The sequence below is a fragment of the Canis lupus genome, chromosome 1 (assembly GCF_048164855.1).
Source record: "Canis lupus baileyi chromosome 1, mCanLup2.hap1, whole genome shotgun sequence".
Classification (NCBI taxonomy): Eukaryota; Metazoa; Chordata; class Mammalia; order Carnivora; family Canidae; genus Canis; species Canis lupus.
Genome location: NC_132838.1, coordinates 120,197,048 through 120,211,311, shown reverse-complemented (window position 1 = coordinate 120,211,311; position 14,264 = coordinate 120,197,048). Strand labels below are relative to the sequence as shown.

General features: G+C 40.6%; 1 long non-coding RNA gene across 4 annotated transcripts in view; it reads right to left on the bottom strand.

The window, feature by feature from the left end:
• Positions 1 to 14,264, bottom strand: part of LOC140608044 (uncharacterized) — a 317,427-nt gene that overhangs the window by 177,879 nt on the left and 125,284 nt on the right. Inside the window, exon 5 of one of the 4 annotated variants that reach the window (XR_012009997.1) lies at positions 12,154 to 12,445. The exons of the other annotated variants lie outside the window; for them this stretch is intronic. This is a non-coding gene — a long non-coding RNA (uncharacterized lncRNA). Of the gene's footprint in view, positions 1 to 12,153; positions 12,446 to 14,264 lie in introns of those variants that run through there. 4 annotated transcript variants of the gene reach the window in all.

Here is a 14,264-nt window from a genome sequence, read left to right as displayed (position 1 = left end):
TTACCAAAACAAAACAAAATAAAGCAGAAACAGAGAAAAACCTGACACCAGGCTGTCTCACAATGTGCCTATATGCACATCAGTAAAAATAAATAAATAAATAAATAAATAAATAAATAAATAAATAAATAAAATTTTTTTTTAAATCACAGCATTATTTTCTTTTTAAAAAGGGTTTGGGGCTTTCCTATCATACGATACATATTAAGCTGCAACCTATTTTTTTTTCAAATGTCAATATATTCTGGTTGTTTTTCCACATAATCCATATAAATCAACCTCAAGTTTTTAAAAACTGTGATACAGTATGATTTCCCACAGTTTATTTAACTCTTCTATCAATGTATATTTTGGTGGTTTCCAGCCTTTCATCATTGACAAGACTGCAAAAAATATCTCTAATACAATTTCCTACACATTTTTGTGAGTTTCTCTTGGTTTTTCTCAGTCACGTGGTCTGTGCATTCTTAATTTCAACGGATATTACCAAATCGCCCTTCAAAATATCTGGACCAATTTACACTGAAGAAAGCATGAGAATATTTGGCTCTTCATATTATCACCACAGTTGATAATGCAATTCTTTTTTCAATATAATAGGTGAAAAGTAATATCTCCTTGGAATTATTTTGGATGTGCCTCATTACTAGTGAAACCGAGTAACTTTTTATAGTCTCCTTTTCAGTTCCCCTTCTATGAATTATCTATTGGTATTTTTTTTATATTTTTCCTTTTGGTTTAATGGTTTTTACTTATTGAATTGTAAATTTTTACATTTATTTTGGGTATTAATCCTTTGTCTATTATAAATGTTGCCAATATTTTCCACCAGCATATGCTTTTTTTCATTTGTTTATGATGACTTTTATCATATAGGAGCCTTTAATTTTATCTGTACAGACTTGCAAAATTTTCCTTTGTATATTATGTGCTTTTTAAATCTCAGTACATTTCTACATTTCGTTTTTATATAACCTTTAGCTCTTTAATATACCTGGCATTTATTTCAGTGAATAGGGTAATGTTAAAAATGTGACTTTATTTTTTCCAAGTAGTATCTCATTTTTTCCCCACAATTTATTAAATGTTGGGACACCTGGGTGGCTCAGGGGTTGAGTGTCTGCCTCCGGCTCAGGGTGTGATCCTGGGGTCCCGGGATCGAGTCCTGCACCAGGCTCCCCATAGGGAGCCTAATTCTCCCTCTCCCTGTGTCTCTGCCTCTCACTCTCTTTATATCTTATGAATAAATAAATAAAATCTTTTAACAAAACAATTTATCAAAAGTCTATCTTTCCCCTCACTATTATGAAATGCCAATTTTTCCACAAATGAATACCTGTATACCAGGGATCTGTTGCTGGACTCTTATTCCACTCTTCTAGCTAAATCTTTGGCACTGATCTCACTGCATTTTTTAAAAGATTTTATTTATCTGAGAAAAAAGAAAGTATGTGTGGAGGCGCAGAGGGAAAGGGAGAAGCAGACTCTCCACTGAGCAGGGAGCCTGACACAGGCTTGATCCCGGAGATTGTGACCTGAGCTGAAAGAAGAGGATGCCTAACCGACTGAGCCACCCAGGTGCCCCAGATCTCATTGCATTTTAATTAGTATGGCTTTACAGTATGTCTTGATATTTAACAAGGCAAGTACACCTGTTATATTTTTTCTACATTATCTTGGCTTTTCTCACACATTTAGTCTTTCAAATGAATTTTATAATCAGCTTGGCAAGTTCCATAAAAATGTTGGGCATTGAATCTATAGATTAATTTGGGGACAATAAATGCCTTTACAATATTAAGCATTCTCATCCAAAAAATAATATACATGTTTCTATTTATTCACTTCCATTATTCACCTTAATAATCTGGTATATATTTCTATATTTTATAGTTTTCCCTGCTATGAGAATTGGGTAAATTTTTCTATTACTTTGTTATACTAGTGTATAAAAGCAATTGGTTTTTATCTTTTTACTTTGTATTAGACCATTCTGTAATACTTTATTAGTTCTAATGGTTTCCCAACTGCTTATCTTGTACTTCCTGGAGAACTTGGCTGCAAAAACCCAAAATGACACTATTATCTCTTCTTTTCTGATATTCACATGTTTTTTAAATTTTTTCTTATTATATAGCATTGGCTAGGACCTCCAACATAATATTGAATATGGAAGTGTTAGAAATCCTTCTTTTTCTCATGTTTTAAACAGAAGTATTTCTGACAATTTCACCATAGCTGTAGATTTGTGGAAAATGTCTTTACCTTGACGGTGGAAGTTTTCTTACACTTATCGCACACAGGAATATTGGGAGATGGCTGCTTGTTTATCATAAAGAATTTTTTAAATACACTGACCTCTGTTAGAATTTTAATATCAAAGATACATTAGACTTATAAAATTAGTTTAGTATCTTCCCAATTTGTAACATAGGAATTATCTACTTCTTGAACATATGGTAGAACTAAAGAGTAAAATCTTCTGTGTTTGATGTTCTCTGTAAATAGTATATCTTTAACTAGCTTTCAAATCTTTTCAATAGAAATTAGCATATTTAGATTTTCTATGACTTCTTGAGCTAATGTTGGTACTTTATTTTTTATAAATTTATGCATTTCATCTACTTATCCAAAGTTATTAATATAAAGTATCTTATAAAATTTAATTCCCTGTATCCATAATTAAATCTCCTTATCTCATTCATGATGCTGTTTATTTATACTCTTTTTCTTAATAAAATTTGAAGGAGATTTTATTGATCAATACTAATGGCTTTTTGTTCTTGTTTATTTTATTAATGTCGGTTTTTATCTTTATTATTTCCTTCTACTTTCTGGAGATTTGATTTTTTTTGTTCTTTTTCTAGGATTCTGAATATTATGCTTGGTCCATTTGGTTTCAATTTCCCTCATTTTCTAATTTATGCATTTAAGTCCATAAATTTTCCTCTGATGGCTGCTTTGGCCACATCTCACAGGTTTTAATACTTAATGCTCCATTGCTTATATCTAAATAGTTGGTAATTTCCACTTTTTATTTCCTTATTAACATCGGACTTTTTAGAAGTGTTCTTATATTTATGAGTACAGAGACTTATTTCATCTCTCCCTTAGTTGTTATTCTCTCATTTGGTCAGAGAATAAAGCCTGTAAGAGCTCTACATTTTCTCATTTCCTGAGATTTCCTTTGTCATCCAATATATTATTAATTTGAGTGGTTTCTGTAAGTTTCTTGGTGCTAGGTGTTCATTCTGTCACCTAAATTCGGTGTGTTATTTTTTACTTGAAAGAATCATCTCTTTTAAAAAGTATGAACTTTGGGCAGCCCAAGTGGCTCAGCGGTTTAGTGCCACCTTTGGCCCGGGGCGTGATCCTGGAGAACCGGGATCGAGTCCCATGTTGGGCTCCCTGCATGGAGCCTGCTTCTCCCTCTGCCTGTGTCTCTGCCTCTCTCTATGTGTGTGTCTCTCATGAATAAATAAATAAAAATATTTTTTAAAAAAGTGTGAACCTTGTCCTACTTTAATTGCAGATTGTCATTTTATCCTTGTATTTCTATTTGTTTTTGTTTTATATTTTCTAATGCTACATTTAAGGGCACAAGGTGAACAACTGTTACATCATCTTAGATTTTTTTTCAATAATGTGAATTCCTCTGTGGACTCTTTAATGTGTCCCCTCTGGCTTAAATGGACCCTGAATCACATCACAAACTTTTAATACATATAGGCTTATTTCTTGACTCACTATTTCTCCCCATTTATCTAACTTATTATTTCGGAGTCAGCATCACACTTTTGTCCATTGTGGCTTTATACATTAATTTGCGATTAGATAGATAAATATTGGTTGCTTTAGCATATTAATTCATCCATATTAACTTCAGATTTTCTTTGTAAAATTCCCAAGAAAATGCAATTTAAAACTTGTTCTAGAATAGAATTATTTATAAATCAATTTGGGGAGAGCTCTGTATTTAAGTGATTTTACATAAGCCTCAGAAATTTTTTCTTTCTTTCATATATGTCTAGTCTACTTAAGTTGTAGACTACTATCTCTTTTAGATAATTTCAATTTGTGTCATCTGTATAAATAGACTATTTTTCTTTCCCTTTTATCTCTGTTATTATTGGCTTACTATACAAGACATCTAGTGATTTCTGTGTATCAGTTTTATTGGACATCTTACTGAATCCCTTTATATGGTATAAGAGTACTTTTAAATAATGTTCTTTATGTTCATTATTGTTTAATAATGTACTTTATGTTCACCATAAAATAGCAATAATTTTGATTTGACCATTCCAATATTTACTTTCCAATTATTTTTATTACTTTGATTATAATGACCTAATTACTTGACTTTGTTTTGTTACTATCATGAGAATTTCTCCAAGTTTTCCATTTAAATATAGTATAGGCTATATTTTTCATGTAACTAGGATTTCTCAATATTGGCACTACTGATATTTTGAACCATATAATCCTTTGTTGAGGGGGAAGGGGCCATCCTGTGCATTGTGGGATGTTTAATAGCATCCCTCACCTGTACCCACTAGATACTAATGGCACTACCCCCAAATCGCGATAGTCAAAAATGTGTCAAGACATTGCTAAGCATTTCCTGAGTGGGAAATTGTCTCTACTTAAAAAACATTAATGCAATGAATTATCCCTCTATTTCTATTTTAATCAAAACTTTTGACAGGATTGGCAGGATTTAGCAGGACATTGAACTTGAGCAAATATCATCTTGGCATATTATTACATATTTTTTCCATTGACCTACAGATGTGATAAATTTTTAATTAGATATATCCTAATTTGGTACCATCAATACAACATTGGAATAAAGACTTATTAGTCAAGGTATATTACTTTTTAATATAAGTTTAGTATTCTTCTTTCTCAAGATTGCTTTTGGCTATATAGGGTCCTTGGTGGTTCCATATGAATTTTAGGATTGTTTTTCTAATTCTCAAAAAAATGTCATTGGAATTTTTAAAGCAATTGCATTGTATCTACAGATGGCTTTGAGTAGTGTGGACATTTTAACAAAATTAATTCTTCCAATCCATGAACATAAGATGTCTTTCCATTTATTTATGGAAAATAAATGTTTTATTTCCTATCTGTTTTAATTCCTTTCATCAATATTTTACAGTTTTCAATGTATATCTTTCACCTCCTTAAATTTATTTCTAAGTATTTTGTCCTTTTGATGTTGCTGAAAAAGGAAGTGTCTTCTTAACTTCCTTTTTAGGTAATTCGTTTTTAGCATATAGTATTACAGCTAATTTTATGTTGATTTTTAATATATTAAAAATGCATATTAAAATATATATTATGCAATTTGCTGTATTTGTTTATTAGTTCTAACAGGTTTTTGTGGAGTCTTTAGGGTTTTCTATATGTAAGATCATATCATCTACATACAGGAACAATTTTAGTTCTTCTTTTCTGATTTAGATCGCTTTTATTTTTATTTTTCTTGTCTAATTGCTCTGGCTAGGATTTCCAGTACTATATTGGATAGTGATGACAAGAGTAGAAATCTTTGTCTTGTTCCAGATCTTACAGGAAAAGCTTTCAGTTTTTCATTAAGTGTCATGTAAGCTGTAGGCTTATCATATATGGCCTTTATTACATTGAAGTACATTCCTCATTCCTAATTTTTTAGTATTTTTTATTATGACATGGTAATGAATTTTGTCAAATGCTTTTTATGCATCTAGTGAAATGATGATAAATTTTTACCCTTAATTTTGTTAATGTGGTCTATCACATTGATTGATTTGCATATGTTGAACCATCCCACTTTCCAGGGACAAATCCCACTTGATCATGGTATGTGATGCTTTTACTGTGTTATCGAATTTGGTTTGCTAGAATTTTGTTGAGAAATTTTGCATCTATTTCATTATGGATATTGACCTGTAAATGCTGGAGGCATTACACTGCCTGACTTCAAAATATACTGCAAAGCTACAGTAATTAAAACAGTATGATACAGATATTACAACAGATATATAGACCAATGGAACAAAACAGAGAGCCCAGAAATAAACTCACACATATAGAGTCAACTGATCTTTGAGAAAGGTGCCGAGAATACACAATGGGGAAAGGAAGGTCTCTTCAACAAATAGTGCTGAGAAAAATTGGATGTTCACATGCACAAGAATGAAATGTGACCCCTTTCCTACCTCACACACAAAAAACAACTCAAAATGGATTAAAGACAAACATAAGATTTGAAACCATAAAACTTCTCAATGAAAACATAGGGGAAACATTTCTTGACATTGGTCTTGACAATGATTTCTTGGATTTGAAACCAAAGGCACAGACCACAAAAGTGAAAACAGACAAGTGGGACTACACCAAACTAAAAAGATTCTGCACATCTAAGGAAACCATCAACAAAATTAAAAGGTGGCCTGTAGAAAAGGAGAAAAAACTGCAAGCCATCTATCAGGTAAGAGTTTAATATCCAAAATATAGAAGAATCTACTACAGTTCAATAGCAAAACAAAAACCAAAACAAATAAACTAAAAATGGGCAAAGAAGTTGAATAAACATTTCTTCAAAGAATAAATAAAAATGGCCAACAGGTATTAGAGACAACATCGCTAATCATCAGGGGAATGTGGATCAAAATAACAATAACAGGGATCCCTGGGTGGCGCAGCGGTTTGGCGCCTGCCTTTGGCCCAGGGCGCGATCCTGGAGACCCAGGATCGAATCCCACGTCGGGCTCCCGGTGCATGGAGCCTGCTTCTCCCTCTGCCTGTGTCTCTGTCTCTCTCTCTCTCTCTCTCTCTGTCTCTCTGTGTGACTATCATAAATAAATAAAAATTAAAAAAAATAACAATAACATATCACCCCACATTTGTTAAGATGACTATTAGAAAAAGAAGAAGGAAGAAGAACAGCAACAACAACAAGAGAAGGAGGAGGAGGAGGAAAGAGTAAGAAGGAGGGAAAGGAGAAGGAGAAGAACAAGAAAACCTGTTGGCAAGGATGTGGAGAAATTGGAAATCTTTTACACTATTGGTGAGAATGTGGAATGGTGCGGCCACTATGGAAAACAGTATGGAGGGTTCTCAAAAAATTAAAAACTGAACTACCATATGATCTCACATATGGGTCTATGACCAAAATAATTGAAATGCAGATCTTGAAGACATACCTGCACCCCCATGTTCATGGTAGCATCATTCACAACTATTCCAAGATATGGAAACAACCCAACCGTTCATCAACAAATGAATGGAGAAAGAAAATATACATAAAATGGGATATTATTCAGCCCTTTAAAAAGAGAAACCTTGCCATTTACGACAACATGGATGAATGTAGAGGACATTATAGTGAAGCATGCCGGTCACAGGAAGACAAATACGACAAGGTTCCATTTCTATGAGGAATCTAAAATCGTCAAATTCACAGAAGCGGAAAATATAATCATGTTTGCCAGAGGCTAGGGGGAGGAGGAAACAAGGAACTGTCATTCAGTGGGTGTGAAATTTCAGTCATACAAGATGAGCAAGTTCTAGAGATCTGCTGAACAATATGGTACTTGTGGTTAACAGTACTGTATTGTGTATTTAAAGTTCATTAAGAGGATAGATGTCGCCTTAAGTGTTTTTACCACTAAATACACATGCCCAAAAGAACACTAGCAAACGTTTGGAGCTGATAGATAGTACTGATAGTACTCTGGTTGTGGTGATAGTGTCATGGGTATATGCATATGCCTAATCTCATCAAGATGTATATATCACATGTGTGTGGGTTTTTTTGCATATCAATTACACCTCAATAAAGCTGAGATACAGTAAGACATAGACATACAGATACAGGGTTAATTTTTACGACTTTTACACTTATGTTTACAAGAGGTTGACCTGTAGGCTCTGTTTGTTCACCACTTTTGTTAGGTTCAGTGTAAGATTATGCTTGCTTTATAAAGTAAATTGGGAAGCTTTCCGTCTATAATTATTGCATGATCATCCTTTCCCCTTAAGAGATTTAAATGAATTTCCTATTCAAGCATCTGTTTTAACACTTTTTCACTTCCTTCCTTTGTTATTCAACTATTCTACTATTAAAATTCATCACATAAAATTTCCTAGAAAATCATCCCTTTCAACATTTCTATGTTAATATATACTATATACTATATTTCCTACCATCTTTTAACTTTTTGGAATACATGAATATTTCTCTTTTATTTCTAATGCTGTCACATGTGTTTTCTCGCTCTGTTTCACTTGAATAACTTCTCAAATGTCTTTCTCCTATTCTCATTCTTTGACAATCTTCTGCGTTTTGGCTCACCCACATGTTTTGTCTTTATCAATATCTTTCTAGGTTTATCTCATTGTTGTCTTTCTAACTTATTGTGAGCTTAATGCTTAATTCACATATTTTTACTCTATGTTAATGAGTATCAGTAGTTAAGGCTATGTATTTTCCTCTGAGTGTAGCTTTGACCAAACACCATGAGTTCTGATTGATGGTATTCTCATTGTCCTTATTTCCTATTGGCCCCTAGATAAATCTTTGATTTCCTCTTTGAACTAAAAGTTATCTCAGAGAGGTTTTAATAATTTTTAAAAATTGCTAATTAAGATTTTAAGTTATGCTTTTTTGTTCCTTTTGTCATTTACACCTACTTAGAATTATTAGATTCTCTTTCTAGCCAATACAATGTTTTGTGACTATTTCGTGGGCTCTGATGTAATGTCTTATTTTAAGAAACATCCCAATTTAAGAAACAACTTTATTATTTGAAACCATCTAAACCCAAAGAGTCTTTGCCTACAAAATCTGCCAAATACCAAAAAGGATGTCTTAAAGACTCCTGCTACGACTGTGAATCTTTCCACTTCTTCTACTCTTAACGATTTACTTACCATATTTCACTCTGGTGCCGCTTGACATATTAGGATCCATGACCAGTTCAGTCTACTAGACTGTAAGCCCAGTGGAGACAGGAACCATACCTGCCTTGCTTAGCACTGAATCCAGCCCTGGCTCAGTATTTATTGAACAAATCTAAGAAAAGAATTTACAAGTGACGGAGCATCGTTCATCACTCATGATGAATTATATACATCATCCACCAATAAAAAATAGTCTCTCTGCTCTAACATTTTTAGCTTCAATTCTATTTTGTCCGATGCCAATATTCTGTCCCTATATTCTCTTACTTTGTTTTGCCCAATGTTGTATATCTTGTTTTAGCCTTTTTTTTTTGCCTTTTTGTTTCCTTTCCTGTCGTATCCTTGATCTATGAAATCTATTATCTTTGCATTCAATAAGCAGTGATCCAGTTTAGAATTCAAGTACTACATGGTTTTAAGGGTCTCGAAAGTATTATTTAATCTCTATATTTAACCCCCGCATTGTCCTAATTTTTAAAGTCAGAAGAGAAACTGAATCTTTCAGTTCTCCTTTTTAATACATGGTAGCTAACACGTTTTTTTCTTTTCCTCCAGACCCCATGCGATTGTTTCTTCCCCAAATCCTCCTTAGACCATGATTAAATAATCTGAGATTATGTATTTGGATTTGTATTAATTTTTGCATGACATATATACTTGAAGACATCCTTTGTCTTCAAAAGTCATTTTTCAACATTTGAATTAAGTTTTTCAAATAACGTCTCAATTATTTAGACCAGCATTTCCTAAATCATAAATAATAGCTTGAAGTTTGTGCTGCCTCTCCCAGACAAGGAACTGAGCCTTCCTCCTCCTGCACAGTCCTTGGCCACAGGCCACTCTGGATACCAGTAGAAAGATGGAATTCCCTCCCATGTGGTGTCAGTTTTCCATTCAGGTCAAATGGCTCTAGCACCTCAACGGCACCCTTCTGAGAAAGCTCATGTGTGGGATTGCTAAGAACAAAGTACACAGAAGCTGGGAAAAGAAAGACAAGAGGGGTCTGGGTGGGTACACCGATGGTGTCAGCTACACCAACACCAATGCAAGCAGCAGGCAGGAGCGGGGGGGGGGGGGGGGCCCAGGTCCTCCAGCATGACCAGGTGAAAGAACCAGCCATGCATGCAGCTGGCAACACCTGGACCCACCCTCCCCACCTGCCCTTGGGCCAGGTCTCAAGGAGAAAGCCAAGGCCAAGGCCACTGAAGAGTGCACTCCACTAACATCAGTGCCAAACTTTGCATCAATTTGCATTTGGGCGGAAGTTGCCATTAATGGGTTATCGTGCCACCTGCAAAACAGAGGAAAGCAGGGCACTTCTAAAATCCACACGTATAGACTGAGGGTGTCAGGTGCAGGATGTGCGAGCCCGGGGTGAGCACGGAGTTTACCACTTTATTAAAATTGTGATTGTTCACGTAAAGACTCAACCAGGTCACATATTAATAATTATCACTGACAATCTTTAACATCAGCCGAAGCCCACGAGTGAAGCAATATTACATCTCCCGGCCTCATTTATCTTACTGCTTATGGCCCCTCTGTGGTCAGCACGCCGCGAGCTTGGCGGACATTTAATTATGAGCACATCATAAATGTAGCTGACAACGCAGAGCCTGCCCGGGGATGCTCCTGGCAAGGGGGTCGCTGAGCAAAGTACTGACTTGACGCGCCCGACGACAGGGCGAGGCCAAGACCACTTGTCCACGCTGTCCCTCTGCCACTTCCTGCCGCCGGCTGCTGGTGACGGGCTCCTGGAGGGTGATGTTTGTGATGCTTGGTCCTCGGGGGGGCGGGGGGGTCTCTAACCTTAAGCTGCATGGGCCACATGGTCTTACAAACCCAGGGCCACGTGTTGTCTCCCATCCACGTAGCCCCAGGTAAGGACCTGGGCCCAAGAGGACCTGGGCCTAGCTCAGCCGTGGGTCTCCCACCGTTTGCCAGCCCATCGGGGGTAAACAGGGTGAAGGGGGCGAGCCTCCAGCCCCGACTGCAGGGGTCCAGGAGGCCCACACCAGCCCACCCACTGACCCCGGCACACTCCCACCCCCTGCAACTCAAAGCACTCAGCTCTAACGGGGGACAAAGGGCAGCGAAGGAGCCAGGGACACCCCCAGCTGCCCCCACTCAGGCAGCAAGCAGACTTCCACTCCACCGGAGGAGGATCCTGCACGGCCAGGGCCCAGCCGGCTTTGCATTTGCTTCCAATCAGCCGCAGGTCCCCAATGGGGTGGCCACGGCCTGGCCTCACCAGGCCACACCTCCCTGCGCCCGGGCTGGGGACGCAGCGGGTCCCGGCCACCACCCCGGCCTCCTGCCCTCGGAGGGGCCCCGGGCCGGTCCCTGCGCCGCCCCAGCAGCTCGCGGGGAAGACAAAGCGTATAATAAGGGGCACCGCAATGAAGGAGCTCTGAGAAGAACACTGAAAAGTAGCTATCATGTTGGCAGATAAATTCTACACACAATTATTCATTCCTAGCCTCTTGACATGTAGATTAATGAGTTTGATAACCCAGGCTTCTAAGGAGTAGATTCCACTGTGTTCGCCGGCTTTCTCCCCCTCTACCTACAAACAGCACACGGGTCTATGGAGGAAAAACAAATCGATACATTTGCAGTAGCCATCACTGCTTTTTGTGATTGGAGCCCTATGTCAAAAATATGATGTGTCTTCCCAAAGCTGCCTCTCCTTCCCGGCCTGGGAGAAGCCGGGGCGGCGGGGTGGACGCTGGAGGGGACCCCGGGCCGCAAACCTCGGCCTCCGCCGGCGTCCTGGGCCTTCCTCGGTGGGCAGGGGCGAGGGGGGACGCAGAGCACCTCCAAGTTCCACCTCCCCACACACAAGGGCAAGAGCCATTTGCTGAAACAGCGGCGACCCGCAGGCCACCCCTGGGGTTGGAGTCCTGCCGGACAAGGCCCTGCCCGTCCCCACTTGGCACCAGGACACGCAGGCCAAGCAAGCATCCCCGAGGGGATAAAACACACAGGAGGAGGCAGGCTGCCCTGTGGCCGCTCGGGGCATTCCAGGTAAGATGCACCTACCCTGGGACTTACTCCCTCCGACCCAAATGGAACGAGTCCAGATCCCGGCCAAGAGGACCGGGGTTCACCGTGTGCGTTTATCATCATGGTTTGGTTGTTATGCCCTGATTGTTTTCCTCTGCCTCGTCCTGGAGTGGATAATGGTTTGGAGATACAGGGTTTTTTTTTTTTAAGATTTTATTTATTTATTCATGAAAGATGCACAGAGAGAGGCAGAGACAGAGGCAGAGGGAGGAGAAGCAGGCTCCATGCGGGGAGCCCAATGCAGGACTCGATCCTGGGACCCCGGGGTCACGCCCTGGGCTGAAGGCAGGTGCTCAACCACTGAGCCCCCCAGGCGGCCCTGGAGATACATTTTGAATGTCAAAGTCCGGATTTCCCTGGTGTCCTCATGACCCACTAGGATCCTAGTACATTGACTGTCCTCTTCCTCAGGGTTGGTGTTTCTGTTCTAAAAATAACAGACAGAAAAAAAATAATAATAAAATAAAATTAAAATAACAGACGGGTTTTGCCGCAAATTCAAAGACTATGGGAGGGAACGAAATAACAAAGGTAATAATTCTACAAGCACCCTCCCAGGCCACTCGCGGAAGACACCCAGGGCTGAGGAGCCAGCGTGCATCCCTTGGGACCTTTCCCTACACTCCAGCCTGCGCCCAGAGGGTGTCACGGGGGCTGAGGCCGGCACATACAGGAAGACGAGAGAGTTGAGAGGAAGGAGCCTCCCCTCCTCCTCTCCACCTGTGAGGAAGCCCCGCTCCCACCCTCCCCTGCCAGGCGTCCCCTGAGAAACAGCAGGCCTGAGCCTGGACGCTGCAGGGGGTGGGGGTGGGGGGAGGCGCAGATGCAGTGTCTATAGGATGTCTGCGGATCCTGGGGGAGAGCTGGGACGCACGGGGGGGGGTGGGGGGGGGTAGTTAGCACCGGTGTCCTGCGTGGCCCCTTCCTTTATTCTACGGGGATAGGAACGGATGAAGCAGAAATTCAGCAGCTCACAAAAATCCAGTGAGATTTTCAATGAGCAACGTGGACGACTGCCTTAAGCATTTGGGGGGTGCAGGGGAGGGGGGGCAACCGGTGCCCAGCATAGCCGCCACCCTGCTTCCAAACAGACAGCTGTAAGCTCCGCAAAGAGGGTCAAGCCTTGGGCGGAGCCCACGTAGCTCAGGTGCACGGTCTCGGGGTTCGCACGGTTTAGCAAATAAAAGTTCAGGGATGCCTGGTGAAATTTCAATTTCAGATCAACAACAAATAAGTTCTCAGCATAGATAGGTCCCAAAGACGCACGGCACGCACTCATATATTTAAAGGACTGTTGGCAAATGCGAAAGTACCGTTAGTAAATACTAAAATATGCGGAAGGCGGGAGGGAAACATTCAGTGTTAGGAGGTCCCACGGGTGTCTGAAACACAAAAGGATGCGTTACCTGAAATTCAGATTTAACTGGATGCCCCAGAATTCATCCGGCGACCCCATCTACAGTGTTTCTGCGAAAGTGCTCTGCACAGAAGCCGGGCGTGACCAGGGAGAGAAGAGTAACCCGGGCCCTGCACTCAGGACCCCCACACGCAGGGGCCCCCCAGAGTCCTCCATCCGGCTCCCCTCACCCTCTGCTGCCCCCTGAGCTCACAGCCCAAATCACTGGAGTCGAGGAGGGTCCACATCTACATCGGAAGCTGGGGGTGTTCTCGGGCTGGATACCAAGGCCGGGTCGGGGGCCCCTTGCAAATCCCTTCCTGCTCCCAGAGCTTAGGACCTCAGCACCTCAGCACGGCCTGGCTGGGGCTTTTTCTAGAAGATGGTGCAAGTTTGGGGAGCCCTCCTCTCCCACCTGGCCTGGCGGCAATCCCGGAACAGAACAACATAATGCACTCGGTGGGGTGGGGGGGAGCCAGCCCTGCTTCCTTTTTCAAATCAATTATGGCCAGACTGACTCATCTTCTCCATAGACCAGAGAGTCTCGCATCTTGTTGCCTCTTAATCATATGGAAACCTAAATATAGACATGTCTGCAGAAGGACAAGCCTGGGGAACAGTCCTTGCTCTCCCCAGGGAAAGCCTGAGCCTCACTCTTCGCCTCTGAATTGGGAGCGCGGGGCTGCCAGCAAGAGGAGGTTCGGGACTGGCCCCTGGGGGACAGGCCGGGCACCCATCGGAGCCACGGCAGTAGCTCACTCGGGGCCCGGGGTCCCACACACACCGCTCGGTCCCATCAGGGCAGATCTCCAGCTCCCACCGCGACACGACAGGGCCGGAGTGGCTGCAC